Below are 6,002 nucleotides of genomic sequence, written 5' to 3'. Positions count from 1 at the left end.
CTCTCCTGGGCAAGTCCCTAGCAAGTTTGCTGGCGTGACAGTTTCACCTTAAAAGCCTTCAAACTCCTCTTCATCATCTGATATTAAAAGTTCATCAACGACATCTTGGTGCCATGATAGGGATGATAGGGGTTTGACTGGTCGACGTTTTCTATGCTGTACTGTACAATGGGGCAGTATTGTGGTTGGCTGTTGGCTGTATACAAAGCCTGATTTGATTGGTCCCTGCTCCCTGTTTGCCCGCCCTGTCACTATAGCAGTCTGGTCCACCCTTGCATCAGCATCTCCCTGGGACCTCACTAGTGCGCAAGTGCGAGCTCTTCAACATTCTAAGAGGCATCATGATAGCGCAAAATCACGAATCTTCAATGCATATGTAAAGAAATATACGGTAACCCGAATTTACCACACTCGCAAAATCGCACACAGCCAACCATACACCCAGTATGGTATCGCGATTCGCGATTTTGTGCTATCATACTGGGTGTATGGTCGGCTGTGTGCGATTTTGCGAGTGTGGTAAAATCGCATAACAGCAAAATCGCATAACAGCCGAGCATACACCCAGCAGCGCTGCTTATGCCTGAACGGTATGTGGAATGAAGTGGGCGGGCATCGGGAGGCCACTATGGCACGGGGCAAGCACTATGGGCATTCTATCTGAAGTGTACCTGGCGTATAAGACGACCCCCCACTTGGAGGCATATTTTTCAGGGCCAAAAAATCGTCTTATACGCCGGCAAATACAGTAAATGTTTTCCATCTAAGCAAATCCAGAGTAGCAGTCTGCCTCTAGCTTACTTCTTTCCAGGAGATGTCAAACCCTCAAGAATTTAATGGCTCCTTTTGCAACTATAACCAAAAGGCACCTACACATAACTCAAGCCTACTGCTGCCCCATGGGGATATAAAGTAGAACCTTCCTATTCCAGAAGCAGGAGAGAAGAGCAATAAAAGGTCACGTTTTTATATTTAGCTGGATTCAGATGTCTGGTTTCACCTCCCTTAGCAGATTCAGGCATAATTATGTGACATCCTAACCGCTAGCTTTCCTGTGATGATTTAGAAAAAATTATGGAAAAATCAGAAGAGGGAGATAATTATTCCTTCCTCCATACTGATGTGTGTTTGAATCCAAATAGTAATGACTTTTTCCAAAAGCATATGTGATATCCTTGGAGCTGTTTGAAGATATTCTGGAAGTTTGCTCTATAACAATATGAAAAAAAGTGACATTCTTTAGAGGTTGAAGGGCTTATTTTTTTGTATCAAAATAAAGAATGAATCTTTGGAATAAAAAAAAAGACATGGTAGAGAGTGAAACAAGGCACTGTAACCATATAAGTAACAATAGGTTTCCAGTCAAAAGCTATGCAGAAATTCCACAAACTGATAAAAAAAAAAACGTAGCCCGCAGAATGAAAAAGTGAACAAAGGACTTGAATATGTACTTAAAAATAGGAAAAAGTAAAGACTATAGTGAACTTTTAGAAATACATATAAAAGTTAAAAAATAATTTCATTTGAAAAACAATGAAGTGCTTATTACCATTAAAGTCAGACACAGTGGTTACCTAAAACTAGAACGACTTCTGAGGTAATGAAAATATTCTATTGAGTCATGTAGGAGGTGAGTGCATGGGTGTTAATTTTATAATTGTTCATTATTTTACATAATGCACAATTTTTATACACTTTTGTGTATGTTATATTTGGCAATAAAAGCAGATTTTTCTTAAGAGTACTAAAAGAACTCAATCTGATTAGATCATGACAATTTTCCAGGTAATGCAGGCTATACACTTAAAAATAAAGATTCTCCTTAAAAACAGAACTTCTAGGTTCAGATTTTCCCCATTTTGTTGTTCTTCAGCCCGATTTCCCATTTTAGGTCATATATACTCTCAAGAGAAAGAGGTATCACTTGGTTTGTGTCTTAAGGGATAAGATTTAGGTATGGGTAGATTGGGGGAGGGATTCAATCTGTTCTGCTAATCCTAAAGTGAGTTTGAGGAGTAAGTCTTCTGAGTGAGCTTGTGTCCCTGAATCACTTTTTTTTTTTCTTTCCATTACCAACAAAACAAACAAAAATGAGTATGCCTTAGCAAAAATGCAAGTAACAAATTTTCTCTTCCTAGTCATACAGCCCACAACATGCATATTTGAGGAGTCCATAGATCTGCCCCGTCTATTAACTCTCACTGTGACTTTAACCAACCAAGAGAATATAGAGGATACCTTTGGCTGGCTATGCAGGGAAAGTGACAAGTGTGATCAGTGAAATTAAACAGATCAGGAACCAAGGAATACTGGACCTCAGTTACCCCATATTTCAAATGGAAACAGTATCTTTCATGCTACATATCTGAAAGGCCATATATCATAATTGCTGCCAAACTGATCTGAAGAAGACATAGGAGAGAGTGTCACTGCTTCTAATACAAACAAGGTACAGTAGAATAACAGGAAACGCATCAGACATTCTGGCTCTGACATTTACCAGCTGGGTGACTGGCCACACATGAATTGGACCATTCTGGTTCTTTTCCCAAATCTTTGAATACATGTAAATTATACCTTCTAAAACTATATTACCTATGCTTTCTTAGAACTGCTTTTATGACCAACGTAACAAATAAAAGTTCAATATTATATAAGTTAAATTAAAATCATTTTATGAAGGCATTAAAAATATGGTTTCTTTAAATAGCTTTAATAAATAACAATATAAGTTCTGAGAAAACTAACATTTTATATATACCTTCTTTAAAAGGCAACTAATGTTATATTAAGTAATACCTGCAACTATCATCCACAGCTGATTAAAGAAGAAAAGAACAAGTACTGTACAATTAAATTTAAAATTAGGTATAATGAATCCCGTTTGGATATACATATTCGGGAAAATATTCAATAGTTACATACAGATTTCTGTCCTACTTGGCCAGCAGCCCTGCCACCCTCCCACACAAGCCCAGTCCCCTTGGCCTGAACCTACCCTAAATTCCCACAATTCTACAACTAAAGACCTAAACCGCTAGTAGAACAGGGTGTCCCCCAGTACACTGTTCCAACCCTAACAATTTGGTGCCTATGCTATACTTATTGTTAAATATCTGGGAAACCACTCCTGGATAAACTGGAAGTAAATAAAACACATATTTTTTACATTCTAAAGGAAAGACGAGAGTTTAAGTGGGTCTGACTTACCAAATTTTACTATTTCGTTGTTGGATCGGCCAACAACGTAGGTAGACATCCACAATTATTCTTTGTCCTTTGGGTTGCCACCTTCTCTCTTTTGTTGTCAGTACAGTAATAAGAAGTTCAGACCTGACACTTGGACAAGAGAACTCTGCTAGTCTGAGTACAAAGTATTTGCCTCTAAGAAATTGAGTATCTAGAAGTATATGCCAGCCTCATTCCCTAATCTCAATCTGTGAAATTAAAAACAAATGTTTTCAATGAAACATATTAAAATATACAGTTTTTCTCTGACTGTGGTAGGGGAACTTAAGTGGAATAGCACCTACCGGCTATCTAGAGTACCACTAGTTGCAAAAAGGTTAACAGTTCAATTCAATTTACTGATTCAACACTGAGTTAAGGTAAATAACCTCTGAATAACGCTTTTATTTGGAAAACACATTTTCTAAATATTATCTCACTTGGATCTGACCACTTGTCTTGAGATATAGGCTATTATCTCTATTTCACAAATGAGGAAATTGATGCTCTCAAACATCTGCCCAATACTCAGTTGGATTTGAACACTAAAGCATGACACTTGGAAAAAGAGCTCCAGCACAGGGTTAGGCACTGTGTACAGCATAGAAGAAACCTAAAGTGTTCCCTAAAGAAACTTAAAATTCTAATTAAAGGACAGAGTCAGAGATAGGAAATAAAGAAGAGTCTGAGAAGGGACATATGACTGTGGCGCTACTCCTGCACTATCATGACCATAGTCTCCCCAGTTCCTATACCAGCCACGATGCTTAGGATAGGCCGACTGTCACTTTAAAACTGTAACAAAAATTATAGGACATGTAACAATCACAATACAGCAAATAAACAACTACTATGGTAAGTATGTTAGCTCTGATTCAGTAAAATATTCAGCGGAAATAAGAAATCAAACACATGTCTAAATAACTTTCCCAAAAGCAAATAACTAATAAGTAAGATAAAAATGTCATGTTTCCAAATATGTTTTTCTTCCCTGAGACTTAAGAAAACTCTCACTTAAAAATTAATTATAATAATTTCAGCAGTAGAGTGTTAAAAAGTCTGCTATACCTAATTGTACTTTACTGAACTTATTAAGAGGAAAACAACCTATTTCACTTTACACACACACATAACTTCTGTAATTTCTTAAGACTAAACAGGCCTTTGGGCTCCGTTTATTCACTGATAATTGAACAGTTGATTATCATTTTAGTAGGCATTCTACCAAATTGCTTAGAATTTTAACAACATAAGCTATTGCCTGATACCGATTATCTCAATCATAATTTCCTAATTTTTTTCATGATTTATATTTTCTAAATCAAAATCTGGCCTAGTTCCAATGGACTCAAAACCTGCTTACATTTCCAGAATACTAGAAAGTTCCATTCATGTAAGAGTTACTAACAACAAATATAATAATAACAATAATAAATTTCAACTGATGTTTTCACACCGTCTTTTAAAATCTGGCTTGGCCATCTGTGAAACACTTCCTCACCCTGTGAAAAAGATTTGTGGCAAAGCAGTGTAAGACAGGAAAGTATGTGGTGCAGAAAACACACAGGGTCTCTGTACATTAACATTTTCTCAATGCTACAGTGTCTAGGATATAGTCTATAGCTTACACTCCAAGAGGCAAAAAGTATGAAACGAAGCTCTTCAAACAGAGAGGCTCAGTTGTGACATATACACCAAAAACAGGAGCTCTGTTTTCCTTGGCTTTTTAAAAAATAACCTCTGAGAATTTCTTCTGAGACCAACCCGCAAATAGACTGTTCACACTGACCTCGTTGTTTGTCCAAGCGTGGCCTAAAGAGTGAAACCACAACGTTTGGTCAGTAAAGCTATCTTCCTGCTTCAGGCTCCGCTCAAAGAGGGCTATTATATCAGTGCAGGCCTGATACAAACGACTTCTATAGGTGTTTCATTTCTGTCCCGGGGAACGTCTGTCTATGGCATCTGTATGTATTAAACAGGATGTTCTTTATGTGACAAGTATATTAGAGTAAAACTTATAAGCATATTCTAAGGGCAGTGAAAAGCATTATTTTTCTTAACATTAGAAAAAGACCTCTTTTCTTGATTCTCTTCACCCATGCTCCATATTCTATTTAGCCAGGTGAACTCTCTTCTTTCCCCATCACTAAGGTTATCTAGTACTTGTCCCGTCACATGAATTCTAAGAAAAACTTATCTAGATTACTGCATAGTGAGATGTGCAATTACATTAAATATCCTAATCCTATCTAATAAAAGAGAAACATGGTAATTAGCGTACATCTGCTACCCTTCCCATTGGCTAATCAGGGCGATATGCAAATTAACTGCCAGCCAAGATGGCAGCCGGCAGCCAGGCAGCTTGAAGCTAACATGAGACATGCTTGCTTCAGTGACGGAGGACTCCAAGGTTCCCTGCCTTGCCGGCCTCTGAGCTTGCAGTTTTAGAAACATTGTTACAAATATAGAAGCTAAACCTGCTTTCAGCCCGTTGGGATTACAGAGCTGGAGTTGATACAGTGTTTCGATTATAGAACCCAAACAAACCAGATACCTGCTTTCAGCAACAGAGGCCTCGGAGATGGAGCCAGAGCTAAAGCTGGCCCAGAATAAAAAAGAAAAAAAGGAGCAGTTGGGAGCTTCAGTCCCCCGCCAGCCTGAAAACAGCCTTCAGCCGTCACCCAGGACTAGCCAGGCACCCCAGTGGGGACCCCCACCCTGTGTGTGACCAGCTGCAAACAGCCATCATCCCCTCACCCAGACTGGCCAGGCAC

The 6,002-nt window shown here is 38.4% G+C and overlaps 1 protein-coding gene across 8 annotated transcripts in view; it reads right to left on the bottom strand.

Moving 5' to 3' along the window:
- The window catches only part of PPP1R9A (protein phosphatase 1 regulatory subunit 9A), a 230,710-nt gene that overhangs the window by 148,426 nt on the left and 76,282 nt on the right, over window positions 1-6,002 (bottom strand). The gene's annotated exons all lie outside the window — the stretch shown is intronic.

The sequence above is a fragment of the Myotis davidii genome, unplaced genomic scaffold (assembly GCF_000327345.1).
Source record: "Myotis davidii unplaced genomic scaffold, ASM32734v1 scaffold187, whole genome shotgun sequence".
Lineage (NCBI taxonomy): Eukaryota > Metazoa > Chordata > Mammalia > Chiroptera > Vespertilionidae > Myotis > Myotis davidii.
Note: the sequence above shows the minus strand (reverse complement) of the source record. Positions and strands in the feature narration are given on the sequence as shown.